Genomic DNA, 21797 nt, shown 5'->3' on the forward strand with positions numbered 1-21797 from the left:
ATACCTTTATTTGTGGACATCACTCATTCCTGCCTCTCACTGACTTGGATATACAGAGGACTTGGACACGCAGCCCCCCTCGAGTGCAGCATTACCCCAAGAAGAACCTGAGTGACACAGAGCAGTGTGGAGGCAATGGCCCTTGTTCTGCGCATGAGTCTGATCTGGGATGGCGCTCCTGAAGCCCAGGGAGAGTTTTTGTGGTACTGGTGAGATAAAAGGGTGTCTCTGAGATTTTGGATCACACTGTTCTCACTATCCTGAGCTTCACTCCAATGTGTCTATTTGATTCTGAGCTACCGATCCCCACTAATACATTTCTCATGCACTAGGGCAGGCATATTGCGTTCCCTTCTGTAGAGTCAAGGATACACTATTGACTCAGCATCTGGCAATGCACTGAACGTTTGTGCTTTTCAGTTCTAAACAGGGCTGCCGCCGCTGCCAGGTACTGGGCTTGAGCCAGCAGAAGGATCTGCTCACTTGTAAGTTCACGGGCTACATTCCTAACTTAAGTGCCCGGAGCACATCCAGTGGGGACCAGGTGCACTTCCCACTGAGCCAATCCTCTTCGTGCTCCTGCTCGACTGGCTCTTCTTGTGGATGTTTTGTTTCTATCTGTGCCTGAGGCTCAACATCAACCACTACCTTCATGACTTTTATGGCGTCCTCTCACCCAGGACAAACTGCTCCCTGCCAATTAATTCCTCCTCAATCAATTCCTTCTCCTCTCCCTGCTCCACCCTGTCTGGCCCTTGTAGAAACTCATGATACATTTCCTCTGCCAAAGCATAACTTACCCACTTCTGCAACTGTAAGGCCCAGCCCTCCCAGGGACTGGTCGATCATTCCAAGGCAGCCAATCGTAAGGCTCAAACCAACACACAAACGACAGACAGACAGACAGACAGACAGACACGGTACTTGCTCTTAATTTATCTTTCTAACTACATGCCATGCTCTGGATGTCTCCGCATCTCAATGCTTTCCCACAGGGACATTCTGCATCTATTTCCTGTGCAGGGAAACAATGTTTGCTTGAAAACACATATTTCGCTGAGAAAGCTTCTCATGTGCACGACTCTTCTTTGAAGTAAAATGGACAGTCCCTCCTATTTATCTCACAGTGTGGGAGGTCCCCTGAACACAACAAACCTCCTATTGTCTCCTCTGACTATTACTAAAGAATACTGAATAATCCCCAATCTGTAAAATGGGTCACTGCCGCCAGTGGGATCTCTTAAGTTTCCACCAGCCCTGTGTTCAACATGTGCCGCCACAACCCGTTTATAACGGGCAGTGTTTTCAGGATGACCTGTGGAGGAATAAGGAGACACTTAAGGAAATATATGGTGGTTGTGATGATCAATAGAGGCAAGTGGTTCCAGAGCAGCCTCAGCCTTTGCATTCTCATGCTGAAACACCACGTGGCAGCATTTTCTCCTCAAATGGTATTATTGCAGATGCTCACTCTGAATTCTTACTTTTGTCCAGAGGCGGCAGAAAGTTTCTTACCAACGATTGTTCTGGGGATGCTGGCAATGCATTCTCACACTTTTCCACCAGGTGTCGGCATGATTTCACGAGTAATTTTATTGGGGATGCTGGAAAAGCATTCACAATTCCATTCAACAGGTGGAAACATTTTCAACAGGATGAATCCATTGGTGAACTCGTGGATGCATTCTCACGTTTACCCACCAGGTGGCAGTATTGTTCCAACTGAGGATCATATTTGGGATGCTTGTGGAGATGCAGAAGATGCATTTTCTCGTTTGTCCACCAGGTGGTGGCATTTTGACACCACGAGATTTTATTGGCTATGCTGACAATGGAAGCTAATGTGTGTCAAGCAGGCAGCAGAATTATTTTACCGCACGATTTCGCTGGAGATGCTTGCAATGGTTCTATATTTATCAGTTGGCGTCAATATTCCACTAGTGAATATCAGGAATGTTCTGGAAGTGCATTCTCACGCTTTTCCACCAGGTGGCAGAATTTCCCCACAAAGTACTTTTACTGAGGATGCTGGCAAGGCATTCCCACGTTGTTTTCTACAGCTGTCTGCATTTTCCCTCCACTGTCCCATTTTGGGGAAACTGGCAATGCATTTTGGCGCTGAAACATGAGATGGCAGCATTTTTCCACCAACGATTCTGTTTGAGATGCTGGCAATGCTTTCCCACGTTTGTCTTAACACGTTTGTGGAAGCATTTTTACTACCAAATTATATTATTGGGGGTGTTGAAAATTCAGTCTCAAGTTTGAAAAAGACTTGGCTACATTTTCCACAAATGTGATTATTTTGTGGATGTTGACAAGGCATTCTCACGTTTTAACAGCCATTGAACCTACTTTCCCAAAAATGATTCTATTGGGAATAGTGGCATGGCACTTTCACTTTTGTTCAATAGCTGGCAACACTTTCACCACAAAGTATCGTTTGGGGAATGCTGGAAGCACGTTCGTCCAACGTACTTCGTAGAAGTACTTTTCCACAAAATGATTTTATTGCGGATGCGGGCAATGCATTCTTCAGTCTCTCAAACAAGAGGCCACATTTTCCACCAAACGATTCCTTTGGTTGTGCTGGCAATGCATTCCCACATCTGTCCACAAGGTGGCCACTTTTGTTTACCAAGGGATTTTCCTGAGAACGCTGGCAATGCATTCCCTTGCTCGAATACCAGGTGACAGCATTTTCTCCACAAGTGATCTTATTGGAGATGCTGTAACTGCATTTTCACATTTGTAGAAAGGTGACTGGTTTCTTATTTACAAATGATTGTTTTAAGGCTGCTGGCAATTCCTTCTGACACTCAAACACCAGGTGCAGTATTTTCCCACCAAATGATATTATTGAGGATCCTGGCACTGCATGCTCCTCCTTGGAGAACAAGTGGCAGCTATTTTCCACCATGTAACTTCACTGGGGCTTCTGGCGATGCATTTTCACTCTTGTCCAATAGGTGGAAGCATTTTCCCACAAGTGATTTCACTGGGGATGCTGGCAATGAACACTCACACAAGTCGACAAGATAAGGGCATTTTTCCCACAAGAGATTTTCATTGTGAATCTTGGCAATGTATTTTCAAATGTGTCCGCCATTTGGCAGCCAGCATCATCTCAGAAGGGATTTTCATGAGGATGCGGGCAACGCATTCTCACACTTGTCAAACATGTGGCGGCCTTTTTCCAACAACTGATATTATTGGGGCTGCTGGCAATGCATTGTGAAGCCTGTTTACAACAAGCCCGCATTTTTCCACCAAATGTTATTATTGCACATAAAGGCAATGGTTTCTCCCGCTTGTCCACCCGTCGGCACCTTGACATCACAAGTGATTTTGTTTGGTAAGCTGAGAATGCATTCTTACGTTTGTTCAGCCAGTTGCGGAATTTTTCCACCAAGCGACTTTATTGCTGCTGGCTGTACATTCTCACCTTTGTCCAACTATTCGCCGCAGTTTTCCCCTAAAGTGATATTGTGTGTGTGGGTGTGGATGTTGGTTTTGAATTCTCACACGTGGACATTGGCTATCAGAATTTTAGGCCCAAATCACTTTATTGTGATTCCAGAGCATGCGTTCTCACTCTTGTCCACCAGTTGGCACCTTGATCTCAGTAGGGGTTTCATTGGGGATTCTGGGAAATCATTCATACAGTCCTTTAGGACCTGGTGGCCTTTTTCTCAAAGAGTGATTTTGTTGGGGATGCAGTCAATGCATGCTTCACCTTGTCCACCAGGGGGCAGAATATTTCCACCAAGTTTTTTTTAAAGGGGATGCGTTTAATGCTCTCCCACTTACCTCCACAAGGTGGCAGCATTTTTAAAACAAACGCTTTTCTTGGGAATGCCGGGAATGCTCTCTCACATTTGTAAACAATGTCAGGTAATTTCTCATCAAACGTTTATACGGGAGATGCCTGAAATACATTATCACCTTTTATTCAAAGGGGCAGCATTTTTTCAACCAAATAATTTTACAGGGGCTGGCAATGGATGCTCACGTTTGTCCCACACTTGGCAGCATTTGTCCCAGAGAAAGTTTTTTTGCGGGGATGCGTGGCAGCGTTTCGCCCCAAATGAATTTATTGAGGATGCCTGCAAGGCAGTCTCAGGTCTCTACATGAGGTCACAGTAGTTTTCAACCACATGATTGGATTGGGGATACTATCAGCGCATTCTCACCCTTTTGCATTTTGCCGACAGAGAGGTTTTGTGGTGATTCTGACAATACATTCTCAGACTTATCTGAGAATTGGCAGTATTTCCGTACAAATGACCTTACTGGGGATGCTGGCAATGTATTCTCACGATTGTCCACGGAGGACAGCATTTTCAATCAAATAATTTTATGGGAGATGCTACGCAGCCATTCTTGCACTTGTCAACCAGAAGGCAGGTTTTCCACAGTATGATTTTATTGGGCATGCTGGCACTGCATTCGTAATCTTTTTCATAGGTGGCAAAACTTTCCCAAAAACTTATTATTTGCGGGATACTGGCAATGAATTGTCATTCTCAAGCATCCGTTGGCAGCATTTTTTAGCTAATGATTTTGTTGGGGATGCTCGCCGTGCGTTTTCCTATTTGTCGACCAGTGCACCTGGTGCCCGCTGGAGGTGCTCCAGGCACATAAGTTAGAGATGGAGAATATGGACTTGCAAGGAAGCAGAGCCTAACGGAAAATCTTGATAATGCATTGCCAGATTTCTCAGTAAAATCCCTGTGAGAGCTCAGTTCCGTATTATGTTCGAACGTTGGAAGCAAATGCCAGGATCCCCAATAAAATTGTTTGGGTCAAAGATGCCGCTTCCATGTGGGCAAGCGTAAGACTGCCTTGACGTTATTCCCAATAAAATCATTCTAGGAACAGTGCTGCCTCTTAATGGATAATCTTGAGAATGCATTTTCAGCATCTACAAAATAATCACCAGAGTGAACATATAGGCCATCGGCTGGACAAATGTAAGAATGCCTTCTGAGCCTACCAAATAAACTTGCATAAATGTCCAGTGTTGGGTCCTAAAAAATGATGGATTTCTAAGTATCCTCCCTGTAGGGAGTCGGTCACACATTAGGAACAGGCAACCAGGTGGGAGACTTCACAGTTGAACCAAAGTCCCTCTCTAGAAGTATGACTGCACAGTGTTTTGCTGAGAGAATCAGTCTCTGAGGCCGAAGATCCCAAGCGACATTTAGCAAGGAGTGGAATAAGGTGCACAGATACCTGTGGCGAATTGAGTCAAGGCGTGTGGGAAGTCAGAAGTGTATTAGGTTCATTTGGGCAAGAATCCCCTGCTGGAAGAGTAAATGAGCAGAGGGACAATAAGAAGGAGAGTGTGCCACAGCCCTCACACACAAGCACACACAAGCACACACACACACATGCACACACACAGAGGCAAAGGCATGGACATGAATTTGTGTTGGGCAATCTCTGGACTATGATGTCCACAGTCAGTACACCTTGCCCGTTTTTGACACTTTTTACGTTTCCTCAAATGGAAATGGCCTCCTGTGAATATGATTGTTTATTGACTTTGTTCCTTCAGACCAAGCCCTTGTGCAACCAACTAATCCTTAAGCAATATCAAGTCATCCTTGCTACTCGTCACTGAAACCCAAGGAGTGGATGAGAGAAAGTCAGAATGAGAGAACGACCAAAAGAGCAAAAGCAATGGAAACAAATAAAAAGTTACTAATCTAAAAGGAGTCAGACTGAGACCTTATCTTGGCGGTAATAATCCTGATGATCCAACTCTACCAGAATGTAGGCTACAGTCCTCTCCAGCCACAGTTCTTCCCTTTGACTCTCACTTCAGTCTCAGATATCCCTTATACTGGAATAGCCTCTACTGCCCGGGCATTTCTCCCTGTGGATATTACCAGGGGTCCCTGTGGATGTGTGGGAAGTGTTAAAGAAAACGAATTCTGAAGTGGGAAACGTGAGTTGCCTTAAGAAAGAGCCCACTAGACACCGAACCGAAGGAAACCTAAAGATGCTAAGGCAAAATAGGACTTCCTCAGGAATGTTTCTCTACAGGTACAAGGCCCATACACTGAGGCTCACAGTGAGGGGCGGGGCTGAATACGATGATGCCTGCTGTAGTCTCACAGTTTGGAAGAAATGTTTCAGAAGCCCAACAGCAAAGGGGAGCGAGTGGGGTGTCCAGGAGCCTTTTCCACGCTACGTGACCACATCCCAAGCCCCTGTCTGTAGGCTCAGTGAGACCACACTGAGCACAGCAAGAACCCATATCCGGACCTGAAGTGTCTGTCTTTACTGTATGGCTTATTCTTGACCCTTTGGTCAAATATTAATTGACCATGATGGCATGGGTCAATTTCAGGATTCTGTACTTTTCCATTGATCTATGTGCCTGTTCCTGTGCCAGAAGCAGGTTGTTCTGATCACAGTGGCTTTGCCCTACAGCAGGATATTCAGTAATGTGATCCTACAACTCTGTTCTTTCTCAAGAATACTGTGGGTGCACGGGGTCTTTTTTGGTTTCCTATAAATTTTCGAAACATTTTTTCCAGCTCTGTGAAACACACTGTTGGGATTGATGACAATTGTGTTGAATTTATAGATTGTTTTGGGTAGCATGGATATTTTGATAATGTTAATTCTTTCAGTCTATAATTCTTTCACTCCTTTGTATCTTCCTCTATTTCTTTTTTCAATGTCCTGTTTCTGAATACAAGTCTTTTACATCCTCCTTTGACTTTACTCCTAGGTGTCTTATTTTTTCAGTTGCAATGGTAAATGGTATAGTCTTTTCTAAGAGTTCATAATCGGTGTAAAAAAAATGCCATCAATGTGTTGATGTTAATTTTGCTTCCAGCTTCCTTGCCAAATTCATTAATTATATCCACAAGTACTCGGTGGACTCTTTAGTTTTTTATGTACAATATCATGTCATCTGCAAGTAATGACAGTTAACCTTCTCTCTTCCGATACGGATGCCTTTTATGTTCTCTTTTTGTCTGCTCGCTGTGGCTAGGACTTCCAGTAGTATGCTGAGCAGTAGTGGTGAAAGGGGCAACCGTGTCTTATTCCTCTTCTTAGGGGATATGGTTTTAGCCTTTGCACGTTGAGTATGATTTTGGCCCCAGGTATGTTGTATATGGCCTTTATTATGTTGAGATATATTCCCTCTATTTCCACTTTGCTCCCAGTTTTTTCCAAAATGGGTGCTGGATTTTCTAGAATATTTTCTCTGTATCTATTGATATGATCATAAGATTTTTGTCCTTCATTTTGTTTAGCTCTCACATTTCTTGATTTGCGAATATTATACCAGCGCTGCGTCTCCAGAATAAATCACACTTGGTCATGGTGTATGATCTTATTTAATGTATTGCTGGATAAAATTTGGTAATATATTTTCTGAGGATTTTGGCACCTATGTTCATGAGGGACGTTGGTCTGTGAAATTCTTTATTTGCAGGATCTTCATCTGGTTTTGGGGTTTATTATAATACTGGTCTCATAAAAATATCTCCCTCCTCTGGAATTTTCTAAAATATTTTGAGGAGAGTGGGTTTTAATTCTTCTTTAAATGTTTAGGTAAGCTCGCATGTAAATCCATCTGGCCCCAGACACTTGTTTGCTGGAAGTTTTTTTCTTATTACTTCTTCAATTGCATCCATTTTTACTGGCCCTCCAGGTTTTCTGATTCTTTCCGATTGAGTTTTAGCAGATTGTAGTTTTGAGGAATGTGTCCATTTTACGCAGCTTCCCCACTTTATTGTTGTGCATAGTGTTTTCTTAGTATTCTTTCTGTTTCTGTCATGTCAGTTGTTATATCGCCTCTTTCACATCTGATTTTGTTTTCTTGGGTCCTCACCGTTTGTTTTTTGGTGCGTCTGGCTAAAGACTCATCGATCTTATTTCTGTCAGAAAACTAGTTCTTACTTTCATTGATATTTTGTACTGTGTTTTTGGTCTCTGTGTCGTTCATTTCTGTTCTGATCTTCACTATTTTCTTTCTTCTGCATCTCCTCGAAATGTTCAGGTCCTCTTCCCTTTTTAATATTGGGTTGTTGTTTTTGTTTTCTTACTTACATAAGATATAAAAATGACTTTACATTCTGAATTCTGTGTTTTATTTTAATCTCTGATAGCAGATTTATGCCCCTTCAGAAATTGATGTAGAATATACGTCATCTAAAACTAAACATTTTAAACTATACGCTCCAGTGGTTTTAAAATTGGAATAATGTAGAACTGTTACAGCATAACAAGAAGCTAGAAAAATTCCAGGACAAGTTGAAAGGGAAACTGAGATAGATTTTTAGACAGCAGTTTGAGTTAAGCCTATCTTCCCTAAGCCAAAGGCACTGGAGAATAAATAGTTTGTATTAGATGGGAAAGATGCAGAAACCCAGGTGCAGAGACTAGGGCACAGGAAACCACCTGGACAGGAACCCCCAGAGGCCTACAAGGGACAAAGACTGGGAAAACAAGAACTTTGTCCCCAGGTAATCTATTCTCCCAGAGCATGTCATGGGTCATGCGGTGGAGACCCCCTAAGCATTCCTCCCTAAAGATACCTTTTAAGTCTCAGTTGTATTTCAGCTCCAGGCCCATAAAAGCATTAAGACAAGACAAGTGGCATTGGAGTGGACTCAGGACCAGACACATTGACAAATGAGGCCCTTCCTGGCATGGACTAATCAGTGGCGACCAGCACCCTGAAAGGGCACCCCTGGAAAGCTGATGAATATTCTCTTGAGAACTCCCCTTAAGCCTCCCATAAGATTTTCCACCTGCAAGGGAGATAAATATGCTCAGGACAAAGGACCAAGTGTGAGCTCCCCTACACCACAGGAAAGCGTGACAGCGCCAGTTTCCTCCTTCCTTCTGCGGGGGCCCCATGGTGCTTTCAACCAGGGGAGCAATGGGCAGTGGCAGCTCATCCCAGGCTTGTCTTCTGAAACTGTCTGAAAGGTCTTGGAAATGTGTCCAAGGCCCCCTTTTCTCTGACTTCCCAGTGAGCAAAGGCAGCCCAGCCTAGGCTATCCTGTTACTTCGTCTATGCACCTGCCTTGGTTCACCATCCTAAGTACATTTTTATTACAGCCATTAAAGCTTTGGGTTTTTTTCTTCATTTTTTTCTCTTGATTGAAATCTTTCCTTCAAGATGACAAGAGCTGAGGCCTTCTGCCTGTATCCCCTGTAACACAACCGTCATCTTTTCACTTCTGAAACCTTAATGTCAACATAAAAGAAAGCCTCATCCCATTTAAAGAGTATACCCAATTCTACTCTGGACTATTTCCTCATTTACACTGATGTCTTTCCCATCTCCATGGCTATGCTATTGCTATTGTCGTTGTTGTTAACCCTCACTAGAGGATATTTTTTTCATTGACTTCCAGAGAGAGTGGCATGGAAGAAGGGGTAGAGAGAGAGAGGTGCCTCAGTGTTAGAGACACAGACATTGGTTGCTTTTCTAATTCGCTGCACACCTGGGATGAGGAATGAATCTACAACCTAGGTATGTGCCCTCAACTGGGAATCAAACCTGAGACCCTTCAGTGTGCAGGCGGACACTATACCACTGAGCCCCGCTGCCCAGGGTAGATATGCCTTTTTAAATATGAAGTTTGTAGGTATATTTAACTTGAAATTGGTAGAGGTTTTAAAATGATTTCTTTATTTTTACTCATGTTTTCATTGGTGATTTGCCACTATTATATTACTGGCATTAATTTTGCAACAGTTTGTATGTAGCAGGGAGGAAACACTTTTAGATCAGGGTCCAAATAGAGTAGTGTATACGAACTTTTTTTGTTAAAAACTTTTATAGCAATGAGAACCAGAAAAATTTCTACTAAACTATCTAACACTACAACTGAAAGATTTAGAAAGAGAACAGAAACCAAGAAAAGGCCCAGAGGAAGTAAACGGAAGAAAATAATAAAGAACCAGAGCCTAAATAAATAACGTAGAGACTAAAAAATTAAAAAAGGTCAATGCAACCAAGAGCTTGTCTTTGAATAGACAATCAGTGTGATGAACTTTTATCCCAACTCACCAAAAACCAAAGACAGAGGTCAAAAATAAATAAATTGAGGAACAAAAGAAGTGAAGTAACAACTGATACCACTGAAATACAAAGGGTTGTAAGCAAATACCCTGAACAACTATATGCCAACGACCTGGATGAAATAGACAAATTTCTGGAAATACACAACCTTCCAATACTCAGTGAGGAAGAATCAGGCATGCTGAACACGTTGATAAAAACTGGTGAAATTGGAACAGTGATTTTTTAAAAAATGCCCAAGAAAAAAAGGGCCAGGCCCAGACAGTTTCAGAGGGGAGTTTTATCAAACATTCAAAAAATAATTCAAATTGTTCCAAAATGTCCGAGAGGAACAAACACTCCCAAGCTCTTTTTAGGCAGCCTGAATAATCCCAACTACAAATCCAGGTAAAGACCTTGCAAAGAAAGAATTACAGGCCAATATCCGTGATAAACAAAGATGCTAAAATCTTCAAACAAATATTAGCAAATTGGATCAAGCAATATGTTAAACAGATCACACCCCATGACCAAGTGGGGTTTATTCCAGGGATGCAGGTTTGGTACAGTATTCACAAATCTATAAATGTGATGCATCACAGGAACCATTTGACAAACAAAAATCTCATGATCATCTCAGTAGGTGCAGAAAGAGCAACAAAACCCAGCGCCCATTTTTGAGAAAAACTCTCAGCACAGTGGGAATAGAGGGATCATGCCTAAACACATTAAAGTCCTTATAGGACAAACCTTCAGTCAACTTCATACTCAATGGGCAAAAACTAAAACATATCCCCTAATAAGAGGAACAAGACAGGGACGTCCACTTTCACCATCTTTTATTCAACAGAGTGTTGGAAGTCCTTGCCACAGCGATCAGACAAGGAGAAAACATAAAAGGCATCCAAATTGGAAAGGAGAAATAAAACTGTCACTGTTTGCAGATGACCTGATATTGTATGCTGAGAACACTAAAGAGGTCACCAAAAGACTTCTAGATTTAATAATAAAGGAACCCAGCTATGCAGCAGGATGGAAAATTAATGCCCAGAAGTAAATGGCATTTTTAAACAACATTCATGATCTCTCAGAAAGAGAAACTAAAACAAACAAACAAACAAACAAAAACACATTTAACGTGCAACAATAAAATTAAGATACTTAGGAATTAACTTAACCAAAGGGGTGAAAGACGTGTACTTGCAAAACAAATATGTTCAAAAAAGAGATAGAGGAAGATATAAACAAGTGTAAGAATATACCATGCTAATGGATTGCTAGAATCAACCTCATTCAGATGTGCGTACTCCCCAAAGCAATCTATAGATTCAAACTATTCATAAAATACCAATGTCCGATATCACAGACCTAGAAGAAGTAGTGCAAAAATTTAAAGGACACAAAAAGGACAGGACCCCAAATCGCTGCAGCAATTTTGGGAGGAAGAAAAAAGTGGAAGGAATCAAAATAATACATATCAAGATATAGTAAAGCCATTTTAATCGAAACAGAATGGAACTGGCAGAAGAACAGACTTAATGACATAAATGGAACTGAACAGAGAACCCAGGAATTGACCCAACTCATTACACTCAATTGAGATTTTACAAAGGAGGCAGAGCATACAGTGGAGTAAAGGAAGTCTCTTCAATAAATGGTGTTGGGAAAATTGGACAGGAACTTTCAAAATAATGCAACTAGACCACTATCTTGCACCACACACAAGGATCAACTCCAACTGGATAAAAAACTTAAAGGTAAAACATGAAACCATTAAAAATCCTAGAAGGAAATGGAGGCAGCATGATCTCAGACATCTCTCATTGCAATATGCTTACCAATACACTGCCTAGGGCAATGGAAGCAAAGGAGAAAATAAACAAATGGGACTACAGCAAAATAAAAAGATTCTGCACAAAGAAACCATCAACAAAATGCAAAGGGAACTCATTATATGGGAGAACATATTTGCCGATGATACATCTGATAAAGGGTTACTACCCCTAATATTTTAAGAAACACACCTTCACAAGAGGAAGACAAACGATCCAATTAAAAAACGAGCAAAGACCTAAGTAGACACTTCTCCAAAGAGCGCATAAACATGTCCAAGAGACATATGAAAACTGCTCAGTGTCACTAATCACCAGAGAGATGAAAATTAAAACAATAATGGGGTATCACCTGAGGTCTTCCAGAATGGCTATGTTTTCAATAAGTCAATAAACAGAAAGTGCCTGTGAGGGTGTGCAGAAAAGCTCACCCTAGTATACTGCTGGTGGGAATGCAGACTCGTGCAGCCTGTATGGAAAACCTTATGACATAGGAGGTTTTCTCAAAAATTGAAATACAGAACTGCCATTGAACCCAGTGGCCCCACTGCTTGGAATATGTCCTACGAAACCAGGAACATCGATCAGGAAGAATATATAAACCCCTCTGTTCAGAGCAGCACAATTTACAATAGCTCACAGGAATGGGTACATGAATCTGCTTTGATTCTGAGTGACGGTAGACATGCACACTCCTGCATCTTCCTTCAGCTTCCTGCCTGAACATGATGCCACACTGCAGTTCTTCAGACTTTCTGTCTCTTCCCAATGCCGCAGTGGCCTGGCGTCATAGGCTATCCTTCCGAGCCTCAGGGTGTTCATGTGAGAGAAAAATGTCCCAGCTACCTGACAACCCAAGGGGGAGCCCCACTGGCATCTCCTCACATGTCCTCTAAGTGCCTTCTCCTGGTTCCAACATCCTCAAGTAGTCCTTACTGATTTTCTGGCAGAGCAAAAAGTGATCGTCCAGAGACGGCAGGGATCTGACTAAAAATCCAAAAGCAGGGGAACACACCAAGCTCTCTTAGGGCATTGCAAGCAAGCCTCCACCTCAGCAATCCTGTCAGACCCCGCCACGCTGTGGGCAGAGAACTAGTTGAAGTAGTTAAGGCTGCTGTTCTGGTGCCTGGAGCTGTTGGCCCATCGTTCATAATGCTGGCACCACTGAATGCAAGAGGCATAGGATGCACTGTATCCTGCAGCATGAGGAGTGTGTGGAGAAGGGCACATCACCTTTCAAGTTCTATGCACTTCCTGCTGCTGCCCATAGAGAGAGCCTGCTCCCGCCTGTGATGGTAATGAGATACTCCTTCACAGTGGCAGTACTGCATTAGTATGATTTGCTACAAAAGGACAGTTAACCTTGCCATCATCCCTGGCATGTCTGGCTCCCTCCACCTGCAGAAGGAATGTGGGTGGGGGTTAGGGACATCTCACTCCTGGACACCCAAGTGTCCCTGCTTACATGGACAGGTTATATTCTCAAGGCCCCTCCCTTTCCAGCACCAGTACCTGCAACATCACCTTCACATTGATCGTGTGGCTATGAAAGAACTAAAACATGGAGATCTACAAAACAGCCTGGCTTGGCCTGAACCACCTATCTTCTGGCCCCATTCCTTCTGCATAAGAGGCACAGAGGAACACAGAGGTTCCTGGGGTTACAGGTGCCTGCACCCATGCGGTCACACTGATTCCTCACAGGCTTTGATATCCCCACACCCTTGCCTGCACACGGCTTCACAGGATACCCTGATTCACGCACGTCACACGTTCCTGCCTCTGATGGAGGACTTGGGCATGCCCACACCATTTTGGGCTACTAAAACAGCTCTTCCAAACTGTGACTGGACAGAGGGCATCACGCTACTCAGCCCCGCCCCTCACTGTCAGCCTCAGTGTATGGGCCTCAGAACTGTGGTGAAACATTCCTGAGGAAGCTCTATGTTACCCGAGCATTTGCAGCTTTCCCAGGGTTTGGTGTCTGGGGGGCTCTTGCTTACGGCTACTCACGTTTCCCACTTCAGAATCCATTTTCTCTACCGCTTTCCCACAGATCCACAGTGACCCCTAGTAATATCCACAGGGAGAAATGCCGGGGACATTACAGGCTGCCCAGTCTGTGGGATATCTGAGGCTGAAGTGACAGGCAAAGGGAAGAACTGTGGCTGGAGAGGACTGTAGCCTACATTCTGGTAGAGTTGGGTGATCAGGATAACTACGGCCAAGATACGGTCTCAATCTGACTCCTTTTACATCAGTTCTCTTGTTTTTGTTTCCATTACTCTTGCTCTTTCTGTCTTTTCCTCATTCTGACTCTTTCTTCCATCTACCCATTGGGTTTCAGTGACCGGTAGAAAGAACGACTTGATGCTGCCTAAGGGTTTCTTCATTGCAGGAGAAAGGCTCGGTCTGAAGGAACAAAGTAAATAAACAATCATATTCACACGAGGCCATTGTTATGTGAGGAAATGTAATACCGTAAAAAATGCACAAGATGTACTGGCTGTGGACACCATGGTCCAGAGATTGCCCAACACAACTTCACGTACATGCCTGTGCCTCTGTGTGTGTTGTGTGTGAGGGCTATAGAACACTCTGCATCTTATTGTCCCTCTGGTCATTTACCCTTCCAGCTGGGGATTCGACCCCAAGTGAACCTAATATCCAGACTGACTGCTCACATGCCTTTGCTCTCTTCCCCACAACTCCTACATGCAATTTATACTCCCACTGGCTAAGTGTGGTTCTGAATCCTGGGCTCAGAGGATGATTCTCGCAGCAAATACAGTGCTCTCATACTTCTAGGGAGGGCTTCTGCTTCAAGTGTGAAATGCACTGGGAAGCCTCCCACCGCGTTGCCTGCTGTCAATGTGTGAGCTGACCTCCGACAGAAAGGAACCTGGAAATCCATCATCCTTTCGGAGCTCGCAGTGGACATTCAGGCCCTTGCTCCCAAATCCCTTTCCTTGAGCTACCTTATGTCCCTGGGTCCATTAGTATCACCCACTTCAATGGACTTACTCTTAGTTCTCCCTCCTCCCCAGCCTCCAGCACACAGAAAGAATTCTGTCTTCTCATACTGTCCTAAAGCATAACAACTTAACCGCCACTGCCACTGCACAGGCCCAGCCCTCACAGGCAATGGTCATTCACAGGCAGCCAGTTGTAATGCCCCAAACTAGGGACAAACACCACAGAGACAGACGCTATTGATGCTCTTGATTTATGTGTTCCAAGAACACACGACAAACAGACAAACAGAGCTGATGCTCCTGCTTTAACTTTCCATTTCATACCATGCTCCCGATCTCTCTGTGACTGAATACCTGGTCACACAGACATTCTGCTCCATTGTCCTGTGCAGGAACATAATGTCTGCTTGAAAACACATACTCATGTCAAAACCTTCTTATGTGCACTTCTCTATTTGAAGGAAAATGGATGGTCCCTCCTATTTAACTCACACTGTGGGAGATACCCTAACACAATAATTGACTATCATCTCCTAGCAAAATTCCTAAAGAGTATAGTATAATTATTGGTGGCCCTAACATGAAGAGTCGGTCATTGCTGAAATTAGGATCTCTTAAATTTCCTGCTGCCTTGTGTTGGATGCATCACACCACACCACCTTTTTAATGAGCAATGACCTCAGGATCACCCAGTTAGGAATTTGGACACACCTAAGGAAATATTTGATGGTTGCAATGATCCATAAAAGGAAGTGGTGGCACAGCAGCCTCGGCCTTTGTATGAAAAGACTCCTGGACAAGTGTGGGAAGGGTCAGAGGAAGGACATCATGGGAGCCTCCATTTAAGGAATAGTAGACGGGCCTAAGGGTGAGGGAGGTGGCCTGGAGCGAGAGTTCAGAGGAGTGGGTCAATGAATCTGCTTTGATGCTGAATGATTTTGCACATGCACACTTCCTCATTTTACATCAGGTGTCCCTGTCTGAATATAATTCCCACTGCAGTGCTACATACTTCCTTTCTCAACCTGATTCTCTGAGGACCTGACATAACAGGCTCTATTCCTCCCAGTATCAGGGCGTCCATGAGAGAAAGCAATGACCCAGCTACCTAGCAAACTAGGGGCGAGTGTCCAGGAACAGTCCCCCTCACCTGTACTCCTCTACCTTCACTCTCCTGGGGCCAAGCTCCTCGCACAGTACTTGAGATGATTAGACCACACTTCTATTACAGATGTTCTAGTAGGGCAAACAGGACTAGTCAGAAGAAGCCAGGGATCTCACTTTACGAACCCAAGAGGTAGGGGAACCCAAAGCTCTCCTTCTGCATTGCCACCGAGGCCCAGCCTCAGTATCCTGTCATATCCTTCCAGGTCGCAGCATTTTTCTCCTAAATAACATTGTCGGGAATGCTGGAAAGGCATTCTCACGCTTATCCAATAGATGGCAGCTTTTCGTTTCAAATCATGTTATTGGGGATGTTGGCAATTCATTCTCATGCTTGTCAAAACATGGCAGCTTTTTTTTACAAATAAAGTTACTGAGCAGGCTGGCAATGCATATCCACACTTGTCCACGAGATGGCAGCATGACTTCACATGTCATTTCATTCGGGATGGTACCACTGCATTCCCTCGTTTCTCCACCAGGTGGCAGCACTTTTCCACCAAATGATTTCATTGGCATGCACGGTAGGCATGCTCAGGTATGCCCAAGAGTTGTTTGCATTTACCTCAAAATGTCATTTCTTTCGTGATGCTGGAAATGGATTCTCATTCTTGAACAGTCACAGCATGCAGTTATGTCCGCACGTGCCAAAAGGCGGCTTCTAACAGAAAAATACAGTTTGCACATACTTCTACAAAGGGAATTTGGTTTAACTGTGAAATGAACGTAAAACCCCGGCCTGGTTCCCTGCTGTCACTGTGTGAGCCGACTCCCTAAAGCGAGGGTATGGCAAACGCATCATCCTTTATAACTTATCACTGCAAATTCCGACCCTTGCACACAAGGCCTTTCCTTGAACTCCCTTATCACCCAAGGGAAAATGGTAAACTCTATTGGACTTTCACTGATTTCTTAATCCACCACAGTCTCTACCACACAGAAAGAATTTTGGCTTCTGATACCATCAGAAAACACAGCTTAGCCACTTCTGCAATTGTAAAGGCCATGCATTCACGGGGCGGGTAATTCAGAAAGTCCATTGTCAAGGCAAACAATACATAAACAGGCACATTAGATGCTCTCGCTTTATCTTGCCATTTATTCCATGTGCTGCATATATCCATGGCTGAATGCCTTTCCACAGGGACATTCTGCACCTAATTTCTACGCAGGAAAAGAATCTTTGCTTGAAACACCTTTTAATCTGAAAAAGCTTCTCACGTGCACTACTTATATTGGAAGGTCCCTCCTATAGTTCTCACACGTTAAATCCGTGCAGTTAACACAGCAAATCTGGTATCATCTCCTCTGAGGATAATCAAAAAGTATTTAAAAATCATGTCAAGCCCAAACCTGACAAAGTTGGAATCTCTTCCGTTTTCTCCAGCCATGCATTCAACAGTTCCCACCACAACTTGGTTGTGATGGGCAGTGTACCCAGGAAAGCCAGCGATACAATTCAGGAAATACATGGTGGTTGTGATGATCAATAGAGGGATGTGGTGGCACAGCAGCCTCAGCATTTTCATGAAGGAGGATTCTGGAAAATTGTGGAGAGGGTTCTAGGAAGCACATCACAGAACTTCTCTTTAATGCATGGTAGGCAGGCCTGAGGGTGGTGTTGGTGACCTGAGGTGTGAGATCAGAGAAATAGGCCAAAGAATCTACTTTCATTCTGAGTGACAGAGGAAACAGACATGACCTCATCATCCTTCAGCCTCCCCCAAGTGAACATGATTGGCACTGCGGTGCTCAGAACTTCCAGCCTCATCCTCATACCGTGATGATGTCACAGGCTGTATTTCTCCCAGCTTCAGTGTGTTCATGTGAGAAAACAATGTCCCAGCTACCTGGCAATCCAGAGGCAAGTGAAGAGTTGGTCTCTGCTCACCTGTTATCATCTATGTCCCCTCTCCCGATGCCAACACCCACTCATAGTTCTCACTGTTGATCTGGAAAGGAAAAATGGGCTCCACAGGAGAGGGCAGGCGTCTAAACCACAAACCCAAAAAGCAGGGGATCACACCAAGCTCTCTAATGGCATTTCCTGCAAGGACCCACCTAAGCAATCCTGTCAGATCCCGAAACATGGTGATCAGAGACGAAGTTGAAGAAGTGAATGCTGCTGTTCTGCCTGCAGTTGTAGGCCTGTCGTTCATACTGCAGGTACCACTGAATGTGAGTGGAATGGGTCACCCTGTATCCTGCAGCTTGAGGAGTGTGTGGAGAGGAACCTGTCACCTTCCAACTTTGACACACTTCTTGCCGCAGGCCATGCAGGGAGCCTCCTCTCTCCTGTGATGGCTATGAGAGGATCCTTCACAATCGCAGTATCGTGGATGTAGGGGTTTTTGTGAAAGAGCAGCACAGTCTTGCAGCGATTGCTGCCATGCCAGGCTTCCTTCACCTGCAAAAGGATAGTGGATCCGGTTTAGGGTGATAACTTATTCCAGAACTCCCGCCTATTCCTTCCTGCAGGGATAGGATTTTTTCACAAGCTCTCTACCTCCCCAGCCGTGGTCTGCACAGCCTGACCTTCAGATTGATCATGTGGCTGAGCATGGTTTCATCTTGGTCACTGATAATGGCTGACACTTCCAGATTGTTGACAAATTGCAGCAGGTCAAAACGCCTGCACGCTGCAAGCTGAACATGAAACAGCTACAAAAAGGAGCAGATCCTTAAAGCAGCTTGGATTGCTCCCACCTCTCTAACCCCTAGCCCAGTTCCTTCACCATAAGATGCAAAAAGAGAGCACAGTGGTTCTTGTGGGCTCCATGTGTTTATACACACACAGGCACACTGTTTTCCTGACAGCCTTTGACCTCGCCTACATACTTGCCTGCTGAGTGCTTAACAGGATACCTTTATTTGTGGACATCACTCATTCCTGCCTCTCACTGACTTGGACATACAGAGGACTTGGACATGCAGCCCCCCTCGAGTGCAGCATTACCCCAAGAAGAACCTGAGTGACACAGAGCAGTGTGGAGGCAATGGCCCTTGTTCTGCGCATGAGTCTGATCTGGGACGGCGCTCCTGAAGCCCAGGGAGAGTTTTTGTGGTACTGGTGAGTAAAAAGGGTGTCTCTGAGATTTTGGATCACACTGTTCTCACTATCCTGAGCTTCACTCCAATGTGTCTATTTGATTCTGAGCTACCGATCCCCACTAATACATTTCTCATGCACTAGGGCAGGCATATTGCGTTCCCTTCTGTAGAGTCAAGGATACACTATTGACTCAGCATCTGGCAATGCACTGAACGTTTGTGCTTTTCAGTTCTAAACAGGGCTGCCGCCGCTGCCAGGTACTGGGCTTGAGCCAGCAGAAGGATCTGCTCACTTGTAAGTTCACGGGCTACATTCCTAACTTAAGTGCCCGGAGCACATCCAGTGGGGACCAGGTGCACTTCCCACTGAGCCAATCCTCTTCGTGCTCCTGCTCGACTGGCTCTTCTTGTGGATGTTTTGTTTCTACCTGTGCCTGAGGCTCAACATCAACCACCACCTTCATGACTTGTATGGCGTCCTCTCACACTGGACAAACTGCTCCCTGCCAATTAATTCCTCCTCAATCAATTCCTTCTCCTCTCCCTGCTCCACCCTGTCTGGCCCTTGTAGAAACTCATGATACATTTCCTCTGCCAAAGCATAACTTACCCACTTCTGCAACTGTAAGGCCCAGCCCTCCCAGGGACTGGTCGATCATTCCAAGGCAGCCAATCGTAAGGCTCAAACCAACACACAAACAACAGACAGACAGAAAGACAGACAGATAGACAGACAGACACGGTACTTGCTCTTAATTTATCTTTCTAACTACATGCCATGCTCTGGATGTCTCCGCATCTCAATGCTTTCCCACAGGGACATTCTGCATCTATTTCCTGTGCAGGGAAACAATGTTTGCTTGAAAACACATATTTCGCTGAGAAAGCTTCTCATGTGCACGACTCTTCTTTGAAGTAAAATGGACAGTCCCTCCTATTTATCTCACAGTGTGGGAGGTCCCCTGAACACAACAAACCTCCTATTGTCTCCTCTGACTATTACTAAAGAATACTGAATAATCCCCAATCTGTAAAATGGGTCACTGCCGCCAGTGGGATCTCTTAAGTTTCCACCAGCCCTGTGTTCAACATGTGCCGCCACAACCCGTTTATAACGGGCAGTGTTTTCAGGATGACCTGTGGAGGAATAAGGAGACACTTAAGGAAATATATGGTGGTTGTGATGATCAATAGAGGCAAGTGGTTCCAGAGCAGCCTCAGCCTTTGCATTCTCATGCTGAAACACCACGTGGCAGCATTTTCTCCTCAAATGGTATTATTGCAGATGCTCACTCTGAATTCTTACTTTTGTCCAGAGGCGGCAGAAAGTTTCTTACCAACGATTGTTCTGGGGATGCTGGCAATGCATTCTCACACTTTTCCACCAGGTGTCGGCATGATTTCACGAGTAATTTTATTGGGGATGCTGGAAAAGCATTCACAATTCCATTCAACAGGTGGAAACATTTTCAACAGGATGAATCCATTGGTGAACTCGTGGATGCATTCTCACGTTTACCCACCAGGTGGCAGTATTGTTCCAACTGAGGATCATATTTGGGATGCTTGTGGAGATGCAGAAGATGCATTTTCTCGTTTGTCCACCAGGTGGTGGCATTTTGACACCACGAGATTTTATTGGCTATGCTGACAATGGAAGCTAATGTGTGTCAAGCAGGCAGCAGAATTATTTTACCGCACGATTTCGCTGGAGATGCTTGCAATGGTTCTATATTTATCAGTTGGCGTCAATATTCCGCTAGTGAATATCAGGAATGTTCTGGAAGTGCATTCTCACGCTTTTCCACCCGGTGGCAGAATTTCCCCACAAAGTACTTTTACTGAGGATGCTGGCAAGGCATTCCCACGTTTTTGTCTACAGCTGTCTGCATTTTCCCTCCACTGTCCCATTTTGGGGAAACTGGCAATGCATTTTGGCGCTGAAACATGAGATGGCAGCATTTTTCCACCAACGATTCTGTTTGAGATGCTGGCAATGCTTTCCCACGTTTGTCTTAACACGTTTGTGGAAGCATTTTTACTACCAAATTATATTATTGGGGGTGTTGAAAATTCAGTCTCAAGTTTGAAAAAGACTTGGCTACATTTTCCACAAATGTGATTATTTTGTGGATGTTGACAAGGCATTCTCACGTTTTAACAGCCATTGAACCTACTTTCCCAAAAATGATTCTATTGGGAATAGTGGCATGGCACTTTCACTTTTGTTCAATAGCTGGCAACACTTTCACCACAAAGTATCGTTTGGGGAATGCTGGAAGCACGTTCGTCCAACGTACTTCGTAGAAGTACTTTTCCACAAAATGATTTTATTGCGGATGCGGGCAATGCATTCTTCAGTCTCTCAAACAAGAGGCCACATTTTCCACCAAACGATTCCTTTGGTTGTGCTGGCAATGCATTCCCACATCTGTCCACAAGGTGGCCACTTTTGTTTACCAAGGGATTTTCCTGAGAACGCTGGCAATGCATTCCCTTGCTCGAATACCAGGTGACAGCATTTTCTCCACAAGTGATCTTATTGGAGATGCTGTAACTGCATTTTCACATTTGTAGAAAGGTGACTGGTTTCTTATATACAAATGATTGTTTTAAGGCTGCTGGCAATTCCTTCTGACACTCAAACACCAGGTGCAGTATTTTCCCACCAAATGATATTATTGAGGATCCTGGCACTGCATGCTCCTCCTTGGAGAACAAGTGGCAGCTATT

Source organism: Miniopterus schreibersii (assembly GCF_964146895.1).
Source record: "Miniopterus schreibersii genome assembly, chromosome: Y".
Taxonomy (NCBI): Eukaryota; Metazoa; Chordata; class Mammalia; order Chiroptera; family Miniopteridae; genus Miniopterus; species Miniopterus schreibersii.